Source organism: Cloeon dipterum, chromosome 1 (genome assembly GCF_949628265.1).
Source record: "Cloeon dipterum chromosome 1, ieCloDipt1.1, whole genome shotgun sequence".
Classification (NCBI taxonomy): Eukaryota; Metazoa; Arthropoda; class Insecta; order Ephemeroptera; family Baetidae; genus Cloeon; species Cloeon dipterum.
This window is the reverse complement of record NC_088786.1, coordinates 13514834-13539020: the sequence shown is the minus strand read 5'-3', so window position 1 is coordinate 13539020 and position 24187 is coordinate 13514834. Positions and strand designations below refer to the sequence as shown.

General features: G+C 39.7%; 1 protein-coding gene across 6 annotated transcripts in view; it reads left to right on the top strand.

The window, feature by feature from the left end:
* Nucleotides 1–1152: 1152 nt before the first annotated feature.
* Nucleotides 1153–24187, top strand: part of LOC135934208 (dual specificity calcium/calmodulin-dependent 3',5'-cyclic nucleotide phosphodiesterase 1-like) — a 158245-nt gene continuing 135210 nt past the window's right edge. For 2 of the 6 annotated variants that reach the window (XM_065475788.1, XM_065475782.1), the window contains exon 1: nucleotides 8550–8670. The gene's annotated coding sequence lies outside the window, so the exon portion shown is untranslated. Of the gene's footprint in view, nucleotides 1172–5442; nucleotides 5462–8549; nucleotides 8817–24187 lie in introns of those variants that run through there. The other 4 variants (XM_065475785.1, XM_065475786.1, XM_065475789.1 and 1 more) reach the window with 4 other exon arrangements.

Genomic DNA, 24187 nt, shown 5'->3' with positions numbered 1-24187 from the left:
CCGTCGCCTTCGTCGATCAAAGGTAGAAATGAGAATGGAATTTTTAATTTGCAATACGAAAACTATTTTGTCTTTTATGCAATTACTAGTGTTTTCATAAATAAAGACAAGATATAAATACGTAATAAATGTTTCAGTTAAATTTTAAAACTTGAATTGTTTGATCATCAGAAAAAATATTAAGCTGAATATTTTAATTGAGACTTTTAGAAAATGTGTGTTTTTGAGCTGAGTTGATGGTTTCTTTTTCCGAAAAAACAGTTTGTTGGGGAGTGAGTGGCGAGATTCGCACTCTCCTTTCAAGTTTCAGCTAACATTAGCAGTCTACTTCTTGTAATGTTTAGCGAGACCATATTGATGAGGGATGGAATTGTACATGTTTTGAAAAGTTCAGAGGACACAATGTACTATTACTAATCTAAAAGTTATCCCTGGCATTAATTTATTTTATTCAATAACATGTTCGTGGATTTATAGCAGGGGGTGGGGGGATTTCTCATTTTTAGCAAAGTGAGTACCTGCTTATTTAATTATTTTAGAAATGATATTCAAGAACCTTCTGTATATTCATCAGCTGTATTGACAAAAAACATTGAAGAATCGGGATGCTTGCGTAACTTGGTTATTATTATACTGGCTTGAATGTTAGGAAAATTTGTTCCAAAGTTGATTGTCGGTGCTTCGAAGCCCAATTTGCCTTGGTCGGTTAATTGCTTCCCCTCTGCCAAAGGAGGATGGATCGTATTTAATCATTCTCGAGGAGCAATCGCGCGTCAGCTCAAATTAATGGGGTGCGCGCACGGATCGGGTCCAGCTCGCATGGCTCGGAGAAAGAGACGACTCGCTTCATTAGCAGTCGCGGTGCCGGGCCGATTTGAAATTTATCAGGCCGTCGATCGTGGTGCCGCCTGATCGATACATTAGTGAGACGAATAACAAATCTGGCGGCGGAGACGTGCATTGCTCCGGCTTCTTCTCGGGCTAACAGCCGCAGGTGGCGCTCATTCGGTTTCACCAGCCAACGTAGGCCAGTCAGTTGGCTTTCGGTGCTTCGTGCAAATTGTTCTCGTGCATAATTTTAGCCCACTCGCGAAAGTCACCGACATTTGGATTTAACCTCGGACGGCTCGGACTATTCAAGCCAGATGAAGAGAACAATATAAATAAGAAGGTGAGTGTGGCAGTTAAATCTTAATTTTGAACTTAAAATGTGTAAAATTGAAAAACACTGATATGTGACGAGCAGGATTTACCACGAAGCTAAAGCTAGGATGGGGATAACAATAACGACTGTTGCAATCTTGGGTAAAGTGTTATTTCACGAATTAGCCAAGAAAAGAAAAAATAACAATTTAAAATAGTTATAAAATACCTGTCATTGATTTTTGTGATATTGGAAACATTAATTACCGTCCAATAATTACAGATATTTTAAGGAAATAGCAATATCTCATTTCCAAAGAAAGGTGATTTGAATACCTTTCTTTTTAAATTGTCTGGTCATGCCTATAGGTTTACTTTAATATGGGTGCCATTAACGATCTCAGCAAGGTGTTAAAACGATTTCCGGCGTTTCCCAGTTTTTTTTTATTATGCTTTAAATCATTGCGTCTAGCCAGGAAGCCATTAAAATTGTCAATACAGACTCTTTTACTTCTGTTGGTATATATTTCGTTTGCCAATAAGTAGTGCTTTACCCGCTTTACAAAAAAGCCAATGTTCTGTAACCACGAAACTAACAATAATTACCAGTCTAGAATTTAATGGCAGAGAATCAAATGAACAAATTAAATTAATTGAGATCAAGTTTCTCGTTTAAGGTCCCCACCTGCAATTTCGTAATTATTATAAACGCAGTAGCTGCATGCTCTCACCATTCAAAGAGCTCAGCGTTGCAAAGGAGCCTGGCGTGCTCTCACTTTTCAAGTGCAGTACGTAGGAATTATATTCACTTCCTCTGGCTTTCGGAGGCGCTGATGTGTCGCAACGCAACCACTAGACCGCAGGCACATTGCGCTTTTCCTTTTTTCCAGAGAGCCAAGAATTATTTTTATTTGTGTGCTCGCAGCGTGCAAAAGTGCCAAGACAGCACTATTTTAGAATAAATGACGCAGAGCGAAAGGTTGCAAACACTTTTTACTTTGCTGTCGGGAGACGCTTCCGACTGTGATAAGCAAAGGATGATACGTGTGAAATGGAATTACTGAATACCCTGAGCCCTGAGAATGTAATAAAATTGAATGGTTTCTCTGCTGGTGTCACTAGTCAGTGTTTTGTCATTCTAAATTTCGTGTCATTTCTCATTTTTGCTTGATTGGATCTAAAGGGTCCTTTGATGAAATATTTATTAGACACCAAAAGGTGCATAACAGACATAATATACAGAATAATTAAATCACACAAAGGGTCCTTTAATAACGTTATTTATAATTTTATGCATTCGTCTAATCTATTAAACAGACTTCGAACTGCACAAATCAAACCAATGAGAGTGCTTCTTTTTCAAACGCCATCGAATCGAGAATTCTTCATTCCTAAATTTTTATTTAAAAAAGAGTAATACATGAAAACAAGATAGAAGGGATTTTAATTTTGTCATGAGATCTGAGTTCTCTTGATGGTACTCGACAAAACACCCAGACGTGTCCTTCAACTGGTTCCAATCATGCAGAATTTTCATTTTACTCCATCAGCAAGTCGGATGAATGAGGAGCAAATTGGTGTGGCGTGTAAACAAACCGATCCTTGTAATCACGCGGGAAGGAAGAGTCCTCTCCGATGTTTCTCAAGCACGCGCGCGGCATCTCCTTAGGGCGACGGGAGTTTTAATTAAAATTGTGCACGGCAAAGGAGGCGCGAAAAATGCCAGCTCGAGGTTTGTGATTTACGAGGCTAGCCCAGCCCCCAGAGTACTCTTTACGCTTCTTTTTACTGTCTGATATACCTGCGAAGCAATTTAGTACGTTCTACAAAGTGCCGAGCTCGCCGAAAATAAGGTCTCTTTCACTGGCGGTGATAAATCACCATGGTTGCTCGCCCCAGCTCTGATTATTCCCGATTATTGGAACGCACACAACTCACTCACGCTGCACATCTTTCCCTCTTTTATTCTAGGCCAGCACTAAAACCCACCTCGCGTTTTACGGTTCTGACTCGGCTCTTCTCTTTCCCGATGGAGATTTATTTCTTTTTTACTCCCCCATGAATGCACATTTTGGCTGTGCAATTTTGGAGATGAAATTTTTTATTTCCCCAGTAAATCATACAAATATTTGCCCTTTGTTTAGAGGACTGATTGAATCCTTGTCACATTTTTTTTTTTTCAAATTTTCGATCCAAACTATACAAATCTTTCAATCTCTGTCGTCACTCAGCGAGAGAAAAGGGTTGAGTCGAATCCTCAAGTGCTATAGCGGCCGACGACCAATTCAAAGTCAAATAAACATTTGTTTAGCATTGAAATGCTTTTCTGAATGTTCGGGTTTCCGCCCGACAAAAACTCCGTCTGTGACCTTTTTGACTGATCAGATTTCTTCCGTGAACCTTGAGGCTATTTTCATTTTCTCTCTTTTCCTATTTCTTTCACATGCCCTTCTTTCACAAAGGGAATCAGAAGAGCTGGGGAAAGTTTGCTGGCAGGAGCAAAAAATGCGACCGCAACAATTTCACCTATATTTCATTCAATAAATCACTGCTTCGGTCTTATAAAACTTTCTGCATTTCATTTTCTGCTATGCTCATTCATTGCACGATATTTTCTAAATTTATAGTCTCAAAAATTTTTCATTTATTTTTTTATAAACGATGAAATCAATTGCAAATAACGCTTCCGGCAAAATACAATATCCTGCAGCTTTGACGGGAAATATGTGACGGTAGGAAAGGCCACACGTGTTCAATTATATTTCTTGCCTGTCGGTAGAGCGTTTGAATTAACATCCGGTGAGGCCTAATGGCGGACAAATGGCCGGAGGTAATAGCGCGCTAGCTTAGGCTGCACAGCGTTGTCGTTAGTTGCACCTCGGCGACGGTGAAATAATCCGCTGCCAAGGGAGGCAATAAAGGCCGGCACAGGGCACTGGACTTCCACTTTGTCGAACTTGCACACGCAGCTCCGAATTTTCTGAATCGCTAAAAGCACTAGCAGTGAATGGGAGTTGATTTGCTAGCTGCCTGGCTTGAAAACTGTGCTGTTCAAATGTGCTGCCGGTTCAATTTTGTCAAATAGTCGCACGATCTCCCACCTGCTAACAATTTGAACCACGGACGTGATTTTTGACCATGAGTTTGCATGCGTCGTGGATATTGTGGTTCCTGTCCTATTATAAATTATTGGATTCAGTTTTCAGAACACCTGCGCAACAGTTCTAAAATCAGAGGTCTTCAGCCTTAGGGTTCTTACTTCATGCATTTATTGTTCTAGATGAGTAAAATTTTGAGGTAAAATAGCTGTTTTCTATCAATACCTGAAATTTATTTTGAAATTTTGAAACTAATATATCAACCAAAGACAATTTACACCCTTCTATTTCGCTCGAGAGCGATAGCCAAAACTTTTAGAGTTTATTTATACATTACATATATAAATTTGTGATTAATATGAAAATTTAAGCAATGTTTTTCTGCAATCTATTTTAAAAGTTGAAAGGCAGTTTTTGATAGGAAGTTATGCTTCAAATTTGTTTTCTATACGATGCTCTCATTGAACAGACAATTACTCTTTTTGTTCATTTGGCAACTCTCATTTGTTTGCTTTCTATTCAGCGAGCGATCAGGCGAATTAACCGTAATGAAATATGCATGGCGAGGATCCGGTAACAATTTTCCAGGAAGTGCATAAATCTGGCTCGTCAGTCGGGCGAGCTACATAGCGCGCCTCGTCAGCCGGCGAGGAAGTCGACTTTCCCTTCCCTTGGATTCACTTTGAAAGCACAGCATATATGCATGCAAAGTCATAATGAGACGCTTCTCGTACTCTCGCGAATAAATAATTCAAAGGCAGCAGCACAAAACAGTTTGAATGCAGTCAGTGCGCCATTATTAAGTAAGAAGCAGCCGGAGAGAGTGAGTGAGAGCCGCTTCTAAATTTAGAGACGTCACCTTCTTTGTTCTCTCTTTGGAGCAGCGAGAGTCGCGCAGGCAGCATCATCCCAACTTGCAAGTAGCATGTGTATATGTTCAAAGTTGAGCTGCCTAGTCGGTCGGATAATTGCACGCCTCATTGCCGCGCTCAGCGTTCGGTGATTTCCCCGAAGACGCCTCCGGAGTGCGTGTGCATCCACCAACACCGCCTTTTTAGTTTCGCGTTTTACGGTGTGTATGTGCTTACGCGTGTGTGCAAAGTAGGTCTCTGAATAATGCATCAGGACGTGGTGAGGAGAATTGCAGCCCGCGAGTAACTCACCCTTGGGCATTTTAGCGCAGCTCCACGGCCAACGCAGATGGGTTCAGCCATTAGTGGGTGAGTTGCCCGCCGACGCAAATGCACCCTTGATCGCGTCAGCCGCGAGTGCGAACTTCGGTAGACATGTTGGCCGAAGGATAGAGGAAAACGCTTTTTATCGCACAAGCGCACAGGGTTCGCAGAAATCCGCTCTTAGTATCTTATTTTCACCTGAACGAGCATTGACCAGTAAGTTTTATTAAAAAAACGTATGGGGGCAAATTAAAATTTTATTCTCAAGTTCCTGGGTATGATAGATCGGATAAATCAAATGTAAGCTAAGATACTCATTTGCTATCGACAGAAACTTGCAATTAAATAGCCATGTTTATTTTCCCATGATTGTATTCGAGACCCTGACAACAGGCATAACGAGTAATGGGATCCTCCAGCAGCTACCGATGCCATTCGATCCTTTGGAGTTGCAATTAATTACATTCTAGTTTTGCTTCTCTAGCTGCGCTATATGTTTATGATTAAAAAGTTCATAGTAGGGAAACCATCTTCATATTATTATTATAATTATTATTATTATTATTTATTCAAACACTTTGTCATAATACATTAATGTTATCACAAGTCAAATACAAATAGAAATCATGTGAGAAAGGGCGACACTTCAGGAAAACACGTTACTAAGACCCTGCCCTTGCGGACAAAGCCGAAGTGAGCCCAGACTAGTATTCGTAACACATCACAAAAAATCACACATTAAAATCTTGCAATCACATACGCCTTGCACATGGTAGGAAACTGTGCCGCAGAACAGTCCTTCACTACTGGTGGCACATCATTCCACTCTTTTACGACGCGAAAGTCAAACACATTTTTGCCTAGGTCGGTTCGGGCCGGTGGCTGCTGCAGCCGAGGATGCAGTGGGTCGTCGCCACGGTGCACGCGTCCTAGTGTGATTCATGCCATCGCGTCGTAGTCCGTCACTCCTGTGAGGCATTTTTTGAAAAACAGGAGGTCGTTGTACACGAGTTGGGCCGGTACTGAGAGGAGATTTTGTTGGATCGATATCAAAACCTGTTAAATATTCACTTGATGCCATTCAATTTGCATGACCATCCTCATTCACCTTGCTTAAGGTTCAAAGCGTGAGACGCACGTATCGTTCCTTGTTCCACTCTCTCACATCAGTGATTTAAAAAAAATATATTTAACTGTTTTAGCAAAATTATTCAATTAGATAAATTCGAGCTTTTAGCAATTTCGTTATTGACCAATCAAATTTTGCCAAAGAAATTAAAGGTTTTGAAAAATAAATAATGGTAAGTATTTCGTTAAATAACTCATAAAATGGGTGTTGAAAAATGAAAGTTACTCACAATCAGTGCTTAAATTTAAGAAAAACTGAATGACTCAATTTAATCATCAAAGGACATTGGATTGTTTACAAGGATCGGTTGGTAAAACTACTGTCCAACGAATTTGAAAATATTTTACAAATGCTAATAAAAGTCAAGCACATAGATTTTCATCGAAAGTAACTAAATTCGTGTCCCCTTGGTTGGTTCTCAGTATTCATACCTCATAGCAAAAGTACACATAATATATTGAAATTGCATCAAATGTGACAGCGAATTTCTAACAAAAATGTAACTTACAGGATTTTTCTTTGTAGAAAATCACATCGACCTCAATTGTTGAATAAGTTTCTTCGTTATATTCTCAGCTTTATGGACCTATTTTTAGTATGTTATAATGTCCACAATGAAGTAAGAAATATAGATTTTTTGAAGAAATAAAACGTGAAACGTTTCATAAAATTAGAAGGGCGACATCATTTTCACATTTCATCTGTAGCAACACCATCTACAGAATCCCTGAAATGCAGCAGAGGAAATTTATAAATATTTTCCTCTTTGCTGCGATTGATTTAAAAAGATTAAATTGTGGCTAGGAGAGGCGCTTTTTCAATCTGAACTTGAGTTTCTTCGCCGGCGTTTTAGGTTTTATATTGACTTATTTTACAGGTCTGATTCAGTTTAAAAATTAAAATTGCAGTGATTTTATTGAAGGTGATTTTAAAAAGAAATAAAATCTAAAGTGGTCTACGCTAAATTTTTTTATTTAAATGCAACAAATAGCACTGGTTTAAAATGGGAAATCTACTCTCACTTGCTGGAAATATCCTCGCCGTTTATATTTAAGGCGCGATCAGGGAGACGGAATGTAAAAAAAACAAGCTTCTGTCGCTTTTGCTACGCTGCTGTGATGTGGCTGCTGAGGCATTTTCATGAAGGCACGCGACGACAACCGTCACTTCTCCCACTCACACAGCCAAGCAGTATCCTCATTATCCGCGTTGGCCCAAAGGCGGATTCGCAGACGGCATGATATCAAACAACGAAAATGAAATTTGAGCACGTCACCAAAGCAACAATAATCATTTAAAAACATTTCAATTTTGAAATAATTGATTTGACACGTGTCACAAAGATTTATCTACCGTACTCCACTCAAAAATAAGAGAGCATTGGATAGATTACGTTTCAATTTCTCTACCTGAATGGAAAACTATCGGAATATTTGTTTCAGCAATGTACGCAGCATGAAAATTGATGCAATGGAATCACTCACCGTGTAGAGTGAGATGTAATATTCTAAAACTTACTGTCGCCAGTTGATTTGCTGCAGCTTTTAAATTGACTGAAAACTTGAGCAATTTCAGTCTGCTTGAGTTATAAATTAACGTTCATCAATATGGATTTTGAAACACATCAATACTAGCATCTCTCTGAAAAGCAGACGAGGCCTTTGCTATTTTCATCAATTGCCTTTTTAGCCAAAAAGCCGCCGAAAATAGATTTACTCGCCAAATCGGTCGCAAAGAGGAATCGTCACGTGTACCGCGCTCCAGCACTCCATCAGCATAAAGCTCCAATTTCCCAAAATAGTCTACCGACTGACTATTTTCCCCATCGTTGGTGCTCTCTCCTGCGCTTTTTGGGGGCTGGACGCAGCGAGTGCTGTTGAGAGAGCTTTCTCCGCGCGCCGGGGTGAAAGCCGGCGATGGGATGCGATACAGAGGGCGCAGGCAGGCCTGTGCCAGAGAGCGTGCCTGGCTGCTGCCGCTGCCGCCGCCGCCGCCGCCGCTGCTGGTGAGGGTGGGTGAGAGTCAGCGAATAGGGTGTATTTACGTGGGCTCAGCTGCAGCCACCCCTCAGTCGGCGACTTGGAGCGGCCCCGAGCAGCCGAGTGGCGACTACCCTTGCTCTCAGGTACGCAGCAGCCAGCCCACAACAAGTGGTTCGCTTGTTCGTTGCACTAACCCCTGCACTCCACCCCCGGGGGCCGCGGTTGGCAACCGCCTCCGACCGAGCCAGTACCACCGCTGCCGCCACCGCTGCAAGATCAGAATAAAAATGTGTGTAACTGTATCTGTTAGTGTGTTTCTCTCCCTTTCTTTCTCTGTCTGTCTTTCTCTTCGCTGTCTCTCTTTTCACCATTTCTTGCTGTTAGAGTTTCACAGGCGGCAGTTGTTTCACCGCTATGGGTAGTTTGTTCTCTTCTATAGTTAAGCAATGAGTGTTGGGTGTCAGTTAGATGGAAACTTTTCATGCACTTTTAATGGCAGTGTGGTAGGAAGAATGTCATATAACTCTCTCTATAAAGACAGGGGCGTTTACAAAATATTTGGGAACTGTGTGAAAAAATACACTTATTCGGTGTGATGTTATTTATCAAAATTAGTTTTGTGAACAAATCTCTTGTAACACATTTTAATTTTGCATAGTTTCAAATTTAAAAGCTGATTTTTCCTCCCGAAAATCAAAGCGATTATGTGAATCTCGATCTTAACTATCCGATGATCAAACCTCATTGTTTTGGGCCAGACCAAGACCCTTGTCAGCCTGTGCTCTTATTGGTAGTGCTAAAGGAATCTGTGATGAATGTAAGTGACATAGCGAGAGCAGAGTTGTAGGAAAAAACAAAACAGAATGAGGAACGGAATGTACGTTGAACAGCTCATTAAAATGTGTTATTTGCTTTTTGAATCAGAAACGATAGAAAACACCTACGTTATCAGCCATTATTATCAAATAATTTAAATTAAAATTGTTTCAGTAGCCCTTTAATTTCTTGAACAAAATAAAATCACAAAATCTATGACATTGATTAATTTTTAACTTCGAGAAGTCTCTTTAAATCTCAGAATATGATTATGTAAAACATTGTTTTAAACAAGACTATGTTGAAAATTAAAAAAAAATGTAAACCAAGTAGCACTGTGTTAAACAACATATTTCGGTACAAAAAAATGTGTTTCTTTTTGAGTGTGTAGGGGACCCTCTGTGTGATTGCAAACGTGCACTTACATATGGTGTAATTACAACCGAACTGTATTGATGGTAATCTGATAATCGAGTGTCCGTCAAGCGCCTTAATGCTCTCGGTGCGGAAGTTTGTTACCGTGCGTTCGATTTCCAAAGCAACATGCTATTCCCTAAGGCCCGGCGCATGATGGGTCGAATTATTTTTACTTTGACCGCTATAAAACGCAAAAGTGAAAGGTCAGGTTGCCGGTTCAGGATATATAATTTTGTATTTTGCTACACAAAGCGACTCTTACTCAAATAATTTCACATTTGCCACGCTAAGCCGCGCCTAGCCCTTTTGAAACGCAAACAATCAACCAACAGGGTATTAAGCTTGCAGGGGATTAAGTTTGAAAAAAAAACACATTCGATGAAATCCCGTTTTGGTTCGGCTGGTTCGTGCAAATTATAGAGAGCAAAACTGTCACAAAAATTATTTTCATTTCTGTTATATCCCACGATATTTTCTAATATTGATGTACATGTTGTGAACTCTGAGAGCGTGGACTGTGAAAAAAGTTAGTAAAACTTAAACCTCATTGGGGGCGTAAATATCAACAAATATGGACTACAATAATAGACCATTGTTCACACTCGCGTGCACAGCAATATACAAGAAGCACTGTATGATTTTTCATGATAAAAAATAATTATACAAATCAATAAAGGTCGACAAATTTTAATCAAACTCTCCACCTGGTAGCTTTCAAGCTGATAAAATAGTTTCAGAAATGTTTTTACCTCGCAATTTTCTCTAAATATTTTAAATTGCAGACATTCCTCAACAAACTTCGTCTTATTTACAAGCACAAAGAAATTTTCTTGCTGGTTTATTAGCAGCGCGGAGATAACTTAGTCCTTGCTTACTTGAGTGAATAGTTGTAATCAGGAAAAAATAAGCATGAAGCGTCATATAATAAGCCTGGCTATTTGAGCTCGAGCGCTCGAAACTCGTGCAAATGTCATGAACTTGTTCTTGTTGCAGCAAAAGCAAAATAATTCATGCTAGGTGCTTCATTTCAGCAAAACAAAAAATACGTATGTTTGTTTGTTTCCTCTTTAAAGACAATTTTAATTTTTCTTATCTCAATTGAAGATATGATAGAAGTTGATTGGTTTATCACCACAGAATTTGCACTCATAGTCCTCATTCGCGCAGGTTTGATATATACGTCATCTTTTTTTGCTCTTTTTATCCCTGTCCTCGGAGCGGGAAGGGCGCGCACTGCACTGGCACGAATGCTGAAACCCGGGTCTCAATAACACCGCTAACGGATAACATGGGCGCACCAGGCCGCACAGGGACCCAGCCCACTCAAGGGCCACTTGCCTTCGCACCGAAGACTGCGTTGAAACGCTCGACATTTGTCCCGTGAAGCCAAATCACGCATGCTGGAAAGGTGCAAACCAGCAAGTAGCGAGTCAGCGCCGGTGCGCCTCCCAGCCCGTTGAGCAATTTGCATTTCGAGTCACTAAACTAACCACTTTTTGCCATCTCTGACATTGGGTAGCCAGTATTCGATCTCCGAACTGCTCAAATACCTCCCATTGCTTTGACACTCCTGAGAATGCCTTAACAATGCGAGCCAGGTATCTTTTAAAACAAATTAAGCAGTGTATCACGGTTTGTGGTATTTTAAAACGCTGACAAGCGTAACCTGTTAGTATTTAATTTAACGGCCTTTTATTTAGATTGACAATTAAATGAATAAAATTGTATTAGAATAAAATGACAAAAGAGACTTAACTCAACGACTTGACTGTTAAATTAATTTACTTATGCAAACTGCTCTACACACGTGACATCCGCATTGCATAACTGCTTCTTCAAAGTTTAATACCTCCGATTTACTCTCCATATAGAAGCAGTTTGAAGAAAACGATTCCCAGCTTGAAAAGTAAAGAGTGAAAGCGAATTCTAACCAATAGGCTGGGCGGAACAAAGCGAGATATCAAATGCCTACGGTAAACACCTGTTTTCTCGCTTTGAAAGTCAAAAGTCGAGTGCACGCACTTTACGTCGCGGCTCCCCAGAGCGAAATCCAATAACGTGCGCAGCGGTTAATATATTTTGCCGCAGGTGTCTGCTTCGTTTCGGATCGCCCGTCGTTAATAGGACGGCGACTTTTAATTTAAGCGCCCAAGTGGATCTCTCTCTCTCTCCTCACTCGCACGTTGGACGGCATGAAGGAGATTAGGTCGATGAATATTTCACGAGAGAGAAGATCGATCTGTCGAGCAAACACCCTCCATACGAGACTGCTCTCGCTGGCAAGCAGCCTGAGGAGCGGGCCCGCTTTGCTCACCTGACGATGGGGTTAATTTAATGTTTGACTGTACAATATTGACACACGCGCGTGCCTGCCCGGCATCAAGCAGCCCATGATTGCCAATTTAGCAGTGGCCTTTGTCCCGGATTCGATTTTTTTCCCTCCTACCCCTTGTGCTTGCTTTTGACAGCATCAGCAGCCTGAAACGAGTCTACGCAGATCATTAATATTGAGTCGCCGAGTAAACTTTGCGCAAAAGAAGTTTTACAGCCCTCTCGTAAAAATATAACCCGCAGTAAAAGCGTGGCGGATTCGAGCCGACACTGTGAAGGATCAACGCACGCACCCGTGAACATTTTTATTGGTACGTGCTCGCGGGTTAAGTGTTTACTTTTGAGCATAGCTCGATTGCAATAAGTGGGCTCTCAGAGCATAAAAACAATAGTACGCTTCAAGGGTGGTAAATTCGCCGAAGACTTTCCGCATGGGCTGATAATTCGAAAAGTTCAGATTCTGCTGGGTGCTAAAAAGCAAAAGCTTTAAGTTTACATTTGAAATGAATTATTTCCTGAGCCGTGAGTATGAATTTAAAGAGGAAAGAAATATTTGATCAAAACTCAAATAGTATAAAATCCACTCCTCAATGCTAACTCAATAAATTGTTTTACCCGTGCAATCATTGATTTTTTTCAAGTACAATTTCAGGGGAAAATTCACTACTTATGTTGACATCTGTTAGTAAAAACTGTTCTGCAGAGGAAAATTCTTCGCAGCTCCACTCGGAAATTTCCGCTGTGGCAAACTCGCGCCGAGCACAATATGTATGCCATTAACATGTTAATGCGTAACGCCCATTTTCGCTCTGATTACGAAAGTTTTAGGCAGCCAACAGGCAAACTAATTAATTAGGGCCCGCCAACGTATGGCAAATGGGGGGAACGAGCGCGCACTTGCGCATCAGAATTTTACTTTTGCGCTACCTGCTAATTCGACGCCACACTCGACTATGTACGGGTCTGCAGAGGAGCAAAATGACGAGCCAGTGTCACCGATATTGCCAGCCGCGTCCTGACTGGCAACACGGCTGACAGCTAGTGCATCTGCAAACTTTGAATGCTCCAAACTAGCCCAAAAGTTTTATCTCTAAGCTCTCTCTGTTGCTCAGAGGATTTCGCGCGACACGCCGGGGACGTGACACACAGCAGATGAACGCTTGAATTTCTTTAGAAGAATGATACCAAAGCTCTTCCAAATTATAAAATAGTGGCAAGCATAACTTTTGAAATTGAATTTCTGCACAGGTTCTAACATTTTAGTGGAGATTTGTGTCGTGGTCACATTCTAACCAAATTGTTTGAAACTTTCAGCTTAAATTCAACTAAAAATCGATGGCTGCGATGGTACACTGAAGTAATTGAGGTCGACTTTTTACTCTTTTTTCCCTCTTTCATTTGGGAGAGAAAAGCTTTTTTGCACTCTTCTATACGGCTTTAAGGAATAGCTTCAAATAAGTGTAAATCCGTTCTTGAGCAGTGAAACACTTTTTCCGGCTGAAAAGAGAATTCCGGGATCAAGATATAATATCATTTGACGCCTTTCCATTTTTGACATCCTATTTCTTGAGTAAGCTGATAGAAGGTGAAAGAAAAGACAGGGAAAGTCAAGGGTCATAGATAAACAGAATCATGGGAACAAACACCAGGGAAATTCTTTTTTTTTTTTTGCTTGATGCGTAGCGGCTGAATAATTTTTGATGCAGTGTTTGTGTTATGGAAAGTGCCGCGAGGGCCACATTTAATATGGTTGATCACATGTGACCGAGCGTTTTGCACGACCCTTATGCCTGAACCAGATCTCCTGCTTCTCTACTCATACGAGATTTGGTGAAACTTAATGAGAAGAAAAAGCAGAGAAAAGTTGGCCGGTTCTTTCTATGTGCAGCACTTCTGTCCAATTTCGCGTGCTCAAAGTAAACAAATTTTCGGCTGCTCTCGTCGTAAATAAAAGTTGGTGGATGCAATCTTTCTTGAATTAGGGCCCCTCTCGATCCGCCTCACTTTTTGCTTCGCCTCGCCTGCTCCCCAGGAAGAACCAACTCGCCACTACTGTGTAGGAATAGGAAACGTTGTTTTTTCGCTCTCCACCTGCTGGATTCAAATGGCAGTAGGCTCTGACTTGCCTCAGCGGCAGTTAAATCGAGGCCAACACTTTTCCCGCGATCAAGTTGTTTATGTTTATTCCGTTTATTCAATTTTAGATAAATAGATAGAATATAAATTTGACACTTTCGGTTTACAACAACATAAAATTTACCATATTAAATAGTGAATTAAAACACATTTTATATATAGCGGCTTGGAATATCGTAATACTTTCTATTTTACAATTGAGAAAATGTTACATAATTAATTATTAATATATTCTTCATCACAAAATTGACATTTACAGTTGGCAGAAACATCTAGATGAAAACGTTTGTTTTACACACAAAAAAATGATAACCATATGGAAGCAGTGTCTTGTGAAAATATTCCGATCTTTACATTAAAGAAGCCAAGAGGTCTTTAAGATTGAGAGAATCAGATGGACTCAATTTGGCATCGTTGTACATTGTTATGAAATAAGCCTGTAGGAACATTGTTAACTTGAAATGTATCAAAATTTAATTTTTAATAATTTGCATCAAAGCTTTTTAGCGTCGTGAATTATTTTTCGTCATTTCTCTCTATAAAGATGGCATTTTTAGCTGTACATAAACATCTGTAGGCTTTTTTACATTTATTAAAAATTCATAGCACTAGCTATCCTTCTTTTTAATTATCGTGATTAGGAAATTTATGAAGTGTGGTACATTAAAAGTAAAATCACTTTGAGTCTAAAAAATAGTAGATATAAGATGAAAATTAAATCCAGAAGGACTGATTCTCTTCAATTCTCTTAAAATAAAAGTTCCCTTTTATTGCAAGCCTTAAAGAAATTTTCAGGTTGTTAAAAATGCCCGATACGTGCGAGCCAAATTCATTCAACGAGACTGTTATTTGATAATTTCGGGGTATATTTACCGAGATTTTTTTTGCAAACTTTTCACTTCAATAGGTGCCACTATTTATCTTTACAATAGAGGTTTATATTCGCATTTCAGTTGAGTGCTAAACAACTCCAATTTCCATGCTTCGTTTGAGTCTGTCGGGAGCTGCGAGGTTTATTTGCAGAAATCTGTTTGCTCTCTCCAATTACGCGTGTGTACCTCCACTTTTGCCTCGCGCTCAATGAAGGAAATGCAAGAGCACAAAGAAATTCGAGCGAGGAAAATCCCACCGAGAAAAGGGCGAGAGGAAGGAAGATTTTTGCTTGTTAAGAAAATCACTTGAGTCGCGAGGCAAAGAAATAGCTAGGTGTTGCGCGTCTGAATTTTCATCCCTTCGGCAACAAAAGTGTCAACAACAGGTTAAAATTTGACGGCTACATGAGACATAACAGAGAAAATACGGAAATGTGACCAAATTGTTGGATAATGGTGAATCATTTTCACACAAAGAGTAAAAATGTTCTTGTCAAATATTAATGTAGGAAAATTAAAATAAATTCAAGTTTACTTGCGCTAACTAGCAATTTTTTTTAGACAAACCACCAAAATCCAATCATTTTCAGTTTTATTCAGTGGTAGAAATTAGGGATGATTTATAGTGATATGATTATTATGAAAGTAATACATAAGTAAAAATATATAAGAGGGCTGTGTTTTCACAGAAAGTAATGAATGTCAAACACAATTTTTGTTTTCAGACAGCCCTATCTAAGATTTGCTTTGCATTTGTTCCGAAGGCGGTGAAGAATTATGTGACAGAAAGGCAGAAAGTTTGAGCAAACACCTGTGTTGACGACAAGGCTAAATAAATAAACAGGATAGGAGCGGGCGGAGAGCAGGAAAGACGGGAAAACGCACCTAAAATAGCCTGCGAGGCAGTGCACTGGCTGCTGTGTATCATTGATTTCTCGTTGTTTCTGCCCGTTGCATTTCACGCCGCTGGCCTCTGCTCTACACACATCTACACACACACCGCTCTCCGATCGATTCATCCGCGATTCCTATTTTACGCACCCGCAGATCTGCCTTTTCTCTTGCTCTCCCGTTGGTTGCAGTTCTCACGTCAAAGTTGTTAGCAAGTTTCATCTAGAAACAGTGATGATAGTGATAAGTCGCATCTCTCGTGTGATGAAACGTTCATCTGACTAAGTCCTTTTTCAATTCGCTGACGCGCAGGGGAGAAACGCTTGTACCCAAGTAGTAAGAGACTTTGTTAACTGACACAGCGGCTTAAAATTTATTTTTTTAACTTGGAATATAAATCAGATAGAGTGAGATTCCAGTTTTCTTGCAAATTACACAGGATTTTCCATAAAAGACGTCGTTGTTCTCTGAAAAGCTGTGCAATTTGCGTAAAGAAGTACAAAGAAAACTTTTAGCCGCACTAAATTCCAGTAGCTATACAGAGGAAATGGTTTCTTTTCTTCTTCTGGCCCAATTCTTTCATAAGTATGAAGCTTTGAAAGTTGCAGACAAATAATTTCTCAAAGACTTTCTTGGGACGGGTAAAGAAGCTGTTGCCACGCTGGAAAACAGCTATTAAGTGCGTGGTTATACTTAATATTTAAATGGGCATGGCAACCAACGGTTTTCCCCAGAGAATTCCTTCTCCGCTATCAAAAGACAAGTGGAATTCAAGAAAGATTGTGCTCAGAATTGCCTTTAAAAGTATCGTGAGCTTAAGCAATTATGAAACGCTAAGCTCCTTTGTTTTTCCGTGAAATGTCACAAAAAAACCTTACAAATTTCGCTCCTTATATTCAAGAGGTCGTCTGGTATAATTGTAAATTCATTCAAAGTGCAACTTGATTTCGTAAAAAGCCTGAGTTGCTACTCGACTTTAATTGGCAATTCAAGAAAAATTAAATAGTCTTGGAAATAATTAGGTAAAATCTGCAGGCCCTCCAAAAGCCGTTGGAAACCATGGATTCGATAAAAAGCTGGAACTGAAATTAATAGTCCCAAAATGTTTCTCGATAAAAAAAATCTCGGAAGTTTTCATGCACGGCTTCACATTCAGAATTTCTCTGGTCGCGAAATGGGAAAGAAGAACAGCGGAACTTGTTATTCAAATATCTTGCACACACACGCAGGCAGGCATAGTGGTGCGTCCGGGGCAGCCGGCACAAAAATGCGGCGAGTCGACAGGCAAGCGGGCCCCTCGGGTGCGGCGAACAGGACTTTGTCTGCCGACGGGGCGCAAGGGAAATCTGTGCCGATGGAAAGAAGCAACCTTTCCAGTTGCGACACTCGCGAGTGCGTGCGTGCCTCCGATATAGATAGGAAAAAGAGACAGACTCACGTGCGCCCGCTTCCCCAAACACTCACGCGCTCGTTGACCTCGCGCTGACCCACGCACCTGGCTCGCGTCAGCTGCGCCGGTGCCGATTCCATTCTGTGCCTCAAAGGCAGATGACGCGCCCCCGTGAACAGCTGGTGTCCTTCGAGCGGCTCGTTCGTGGTTAGAAGGTTCGTTTCGAGATTCATTGTTCAACAATTTGTTGTTGGCTTTCAAGTTCTGTTTTCAAAAAGCAATATGCAATTACTTTCCTATGGAAGCAATATCTCTTGTAGGGGGACAATTAAAAGATAATTAACTCAGATTAATTTATTAAAGATCAAATATTATCGAAAAATTTAGATGGTAAAACTATAGTCAATCAATTTTTATCAAACTGTTTTCAACTTGATGTAAAATATGTCTCACCAAAACCTTTCCGTGATAAATGATTTTATTTTATATTTACATTTCCGTAATTATATTAAAAATTTCAATTGCAAGCATTTCTTTTTCTCCGAACGCAATAATGGTTTTTTTAACCAAAAAATTGCATTTTATTTATAAGAAAAAATTTACATAAAATTGATTTTTACAATGGCTATAGGGTAAGGTAATATCTTCTCTCTAATAATAGTTTTAATTTTTACTTTTTTTCAATTATGTGAGTAGCCATTCTAAAATCAATTTTTTTCATTATCAAAGTTTAAAATTGCATTATTTGCCAGAACTGAAGTTATGTTCTCTTTTCTTTAGATATGTGGATCAACTCTTTGGTGTTGTATTATTTGATGTTATTGATGCTGACATCAAACAGCCAGTTTGATTTCAAAACTATTTGCTTGGGATATATTTTTTCATCATACCCAAGGGTAAATAACTGTAGGATGTGCGCCTGCCTTGATATTACGAACTATAATATGTCGGGGAATATTTATTAACTTTTATGAAATGGAAGTTGCATTGATTTATTGATTCTGCCCACGGAGCCTCATGTTGTAGGCTAAAGAGACATTCCACCCTCAGCAGGAGGAGATATGCATGATTCATCAGAACAATTTCTGAAACACAATTTCTCGCAGACAAATTACTTTCCTGCACGTGAAAATCGAACAGTTTATCTCTGTAATTGTAGACAGATCACTGAATTCGGCGATATCATTAAATAGAGTTCAGAGATAGAATATTCAGTATCGAGATTACTTTGCAGAATACTAAGCCTCGGTACCAGCAACTTTTGAACGTTGTTTTCTGAAATTCTCATAAAATTCAGAAAACGTAAAAAAAAACTAATGCACGGAGTTTAATTAAACAAATTCTCCTTTCTACAATGTTTCAATGTACGAATGGGCTAATTAAATCAATTATATTGCATTCAGACCAGAATGATTTACATTATATATTTTATTAATCATAAGTATTGACCTAATTGACCAATTTAATTTTTATTAGTTTATGACTGCGAGCATTTCATAGAGTTGAATTAAGTTAAAACTTAATCACCGTTTCCTGAACCATCATTGTTACACAAAGTTCAAATAAAAATGCACCAGCGAAGAGGAAATTACTTAGTGTCAGGGGCAGATAATATGATCTAGTCTCGGTGCAGATGCGCAGGCTGCGCGGGGGCCAATCTAATTACCAACCCAACAGCAGAAACAATCTTGTCCGCTGCGTGGGGAGACTAGGCGCGCGTGAAACAACATAATGATTTTTTAGATGGGAAAATTTACATAGTTAGCTGGCGGTGGTCGAGTCGAAAGACGGAAGAGAAAGAGCAGGGACCTGTTGGTGGAAGCAGAGCCGGCTGGGCATGGTCGGTGGCAGTAAATGGGCTCATTTGCATGCAGCCGGAATGGAAGCCTCAAACGCCAACACATTTGCGTCTCTCTTTCTCTCTCGTATACGTAGTAACGTATTCAATTCCGCGCGTCCGCCCGCAGCGCGCGCCTCTTTGCCGATTCTGATTACCATAACCGCGTTACTCGCAAACTCGTTTTCAATTCCACTACGTCCGCAAAAAATGCAGTTTTCTTGAGCTAGAATAATGAATTAAGTGCCTGGGAGCTTATTCCAAGAATCAAGTTCGACGGTGAAACCAAGTTTGTTTTGTAAATGGAAATGGAATTTTTACGCATGGGAAGTCTGCATTTCTCTGCATCGTTGTTTCGTTTTAAACTAACGAAAATTAACATATCAAAAGAGTTCCTTAACAATGATATGAATTATGTATTTTATTCAATTTGTTCTAATACTTCTAATATTCTAAGAACTTTAAACTAACAATCAATTTTACGTGTATTGTAATGATTTGTTTTGGATAAATAAACGAAATTGTTTATTGATATATTCCAATGAAGGCAGAGGTAGACGAAGTCGTCATTCTTTTTCAGTTGAAATAAAATGCAGTTTCCTTGAACTGTTCATTTTTCCGAATTTCTACAGAAATGACTGCTCAAATAATTTTGGCTGTTGTTTGCAGCCCTAATTCATGGGCTAGAATGGAACATGAGTATCAATTAGACTTTGTTACTAATTTCCATAACTAACAAATACATTAAATAGCAACTCGAGGATTATAGCTCCTTTATATCGCGGAATATTTTTAGAGGATTTTGCAAAACGAATTCAATCAAACATTCTGAAATGTAAACTTGTTCATACAAGTTGCTTTTTCATTAATATTGATGAAAAAAATTTGTATTAAATGTTTTAATAACACAAACTGCAACTCACGTTCCGTTCTAGCTCATGAATTAGGGTTGCAACCAGTAGCCAAAACAAATTGAGCATGGCATTTCAGTTGAAATAAGGAAAAATAAACATCTCGATATGCACCGGAAAACTGAACTGTATTGAAAAATCGGGGCTCTCTCAAAAAGTTGATTCCTCACATGCAAAAATTGGTTTCAGATTGGATTTAAAAGGGTTGAATACATAATTGATAATTTTTTCATGGTTCACTATAGATTAAAAATTCAAAACGTTTAAAAGGTAATATTTATTTGCCTTTTTTAATTTCAACAAGCAATGCTGCCTGCGGGGGTTAAAAACTAAAAGTGTAGCAATACAGTAAAGCTAGCAAACGACCTTCGCTGTTGTTATGTCAGCTGGGAACTAGCGTAATCGCTTGCTCATTTGCCCGGCTCGTTCTCCCTGTTGCTTTCTGCCGGCGCCGCTGAGTGGGCAGCTGACCTCCGCTGCGCCTGCAGTGCCCGACACGCGATTCGCATCCTTACACATTGCCAGACCTAGCATGTGCAGCGTAAATGACCGATTTTCCGATTGAAATCTGCCGCGCTGGGCAATTACCACCGCAAATTGTCGACATTTCAATCTCGATTTCTTCAAATAAACCCTTTCCCGGAGGCCAGCCATTCTCGATGTCTCGATGACGAGCTGCTTTTCTATTATGCACGGAGCTGTCTGCTGCATGCTAACTACTTTCGTGATGTAAAGGCGCTTACTCGGCATTCGCCACGATTTAGAGTCCCCGTCTGCGCGGAGGACAAGTGGAAACGAGTTGCATTATTGATTGACTCAAGCAGTTCAAGAGCGAGAATTGGCCGAAGTTAATGGCACCCTGATGCTCATTCCCGATTAATAGGCCGGACGCGTTCTTTGGCCTGCAAAGTTCTCTCTGCAGCGACGGGTGAAACTTGATGGTGAATTTAAACATTCGCCAGGAAGTTCTGACGTCTGACGTTGGTTGGAACATTACTCGAGCGAAAGAGCAAGAAAAACCGACCTGCAAGCCTTAATTTATTTTCACCGTAACGAGACGCGGCAGGCACCTTTATTAGAATCTTTGAAGTTTCTCGAAACGGAAAAGGGCCCATGAACGGAGAGAGAGAGAATATAACTAGTGCTGTCGGAATTTCAGCTTTGAGTATTTATAATATTTTCTTGCACAGCGCTCCGAATTAAGTTTTGTGAATTTAACCAATTTATTTTTAATTAATGACCTTCCCTCCCTATACAAAAAAATTAGGCAGTAGATTTTTCCTGAATCGTAAGAGCAAACGAGGAATTAATTCAAATCTTTTGATGATGAATAATAAAAATTTAAGTATTATTTGCAAAGTAAAAAATAATAACTGGTCTGATAATTGGAATGCTAGACAAATACCAATTAACGCTTTCTTCATTCGAGAAAGACGCGTTATATCTTGATGCAAATTTTAGTGATTCATTACTCAAAGTTACTCTAAATGACCATTTTACGTTAAGCTAACTTAAGTTCCTTAATTAAAATGCAGTTTATTTGAAAATTTTCAACCCATATTGCATTTTGATGTGAAATTTGATCAACAAACAGTAGATTTGTACATTTACCCATGCATACAGTTCTTCGCTATTTGTTACAAAACCAGCAGCAACTCGCGCGCTCCTCTCTTTGTACGCTGTTGAAAGAGAATGGCGTGGAAACTGCGGGTCCATTCGACATTTGCTCTCGCTTTTTCTCCTTTGTATTTTTCTCATATTTTTAATTCACAAAGTTCTCTCTCTCGACCTACCTGCCTGCGTTTTTTTAATTAGTGTAGTCGCTAGGGCTTTAACTTGCTTTCTTTTAAAACCAGTTCTTCCTTTTCCGCGTGCCTGCAGGGCGGAAATTTACTTTGTATGATGATAATTACTAAGGTGGGTATGCGATGCTGCAAAAACCTATCTTTCAAAGAGAGGCCGCATGATGAAGGTGTTCTTTTAAAAGCTGAGATGTGTTCTGTGTTTTATTTATAAGTTTTCTATAAACTGTCAAAATGAGTTAGGGGGAATATTTTAACTTAATATTAAACTCAATACGCTAAAATCTAGTAATTTTTATCTCTTCGCAAGTAATTTGGCGCTTGAAAATATTGAGTTTTCACGGCGTGCTGCAAGGTTCTTCCAGAGGCTTTTCGCCAAGTCTCTACTATCCGGCAACCGCCTTGTGAGCCAAGTTTAGCGCTGCCAGCGAAGGACAAGTTAATTATTTGTTCGAATCTCCAGACGAGGAAAAAGTTTGGCGCAGGAGGAAGTTCATAGCAGAATTTCCGAAGCCCTTTCAGGGTGGTTTTTCTATTGTTTCTTTAATTGGTGCTCTTTTCCCCCTGCTGATCGCACAAAGTTTGCTTCTGTAATCGACTTTGCTAAATAATAGTCACATATTCTGATTTCAAAATCAATTTTTTAAAATTAATGCCTTAATTTTGACGTCGATCACTTCCGAGAAAGCAGAGAGTCCGCTTAATTCGGTCGCTAAGGCAGCCTTACTAAAGTAGCTACGCAAGCAATCGCTCGATCTGGAAACTCATCAAAAAGTTAGCCGAGCGTGCCCTTTTTAACCTCTTTTGTTTACTACGCGCGCGTGGAGGTAAAGTTTGCGTGCATAATCAAACACTCCACTCCGAGAGCACGAAAATCTCACTACGTGTGAACGCTAACTCTGAATTCTCAGTCTTTTTTCCGTTCAAGCCGAAAGCTAAGATGCTCAGTTTTAGCAAAATTAATAATTAAAATTAGCTTTGTGAGCGAGATTAAACTTTCATGTTTGTAGAAAATCCAGAAATAGCTCAGTATAATTTACTCTTTTTTCCTTGTTCACATACAGCCGTATAGGTAATCTGAGACTAGCTAATGAATTCACACACATTGTTTTCTTTTCTACAATAAACGAGCTTGTGATATTTTGGAAATTAATAGATGTAAGTAATACTGTTATTAAAAAATGATGACTTTACAGAATAAACAGCTCGATTAAGTTTATTTAATTTTAATTTTTGTGATTTTCCTATACACATATTTAATTATAAAATTGCTCTCAAGATTGTTATTTAGTTACGGCTGATCGTTACGGTTATTCAACTATAATAGTGTTCTATTCTGCGTCTTGAGATAAACTTGTTATTTAACTTATTACAAGAGAACAATTTATAAGTCTGATAAGCTATAGAAATTAATTTATTTGCCATTTAAGAAAGTCGGATTACATTTTAATTATATAGTTCAAAGAACTTTATGAAAAATTGTATCATATATTTATAATTAAATTTCTATCCTTCAGTGAATTTTTTGTAAGGACAGAGTTTGCATCTAAACAAAACTTGATACTATCATTACTTTCACCCTGGATCTAGATAAATGGCCTCTAGTTCCTTTCTAGGCTCACTTAATCATTAAGACTGCCACACCTTAGAGAATGAGCCTAGCCACGCGAGCTTGTATTAGTTTCATTTCGCGTGCTGTAAATCACCGCGAGTCGCGAGCGTGGCTTTTGTTGCGTTGTCGCCGTTGCCGAGGCCGCAATAACGAAGCCAGATTAATTGTCGGTTCGCGAGCCGACGTAATTTCGCCGCTTGTTACGAGAGTGCAGCCCACGACGCCTTTCGCGGCTTATGCAACCGGCGCGACATGCAAGTCGTGCGGGCTGCGTACACGTCAATTTGGCAGGCGCTCCCTCTCGCCCGGGGCCTGCACCGAGAGTGAGCTTTTTCGCGATCCGATTTCGACCGGCGCGACCGGCTCGGCAAGGAATTGAAAGTACACACGCGAAAGGTATGGTTTTTGTGCAACCCGAGCCGGCGTGTGAGGAAACTCTCGAGGGCGCTCGAGTTTCGCTTATTTTGCCCTCCTCGGCCTCCGCCTACTCTCTTCCTCGCGCGCTGCTTGTATAATGTAATTTTAATGTGCGTGCACGGGTGAAATATTGGGCTTTTTACGTCAAACCGCTTACGCCATTCGTTTTTCTTCTTCCGCATCATACCTTCCCAGAGTGAAATTGAAAAGGACCGAACGCACGTAAAA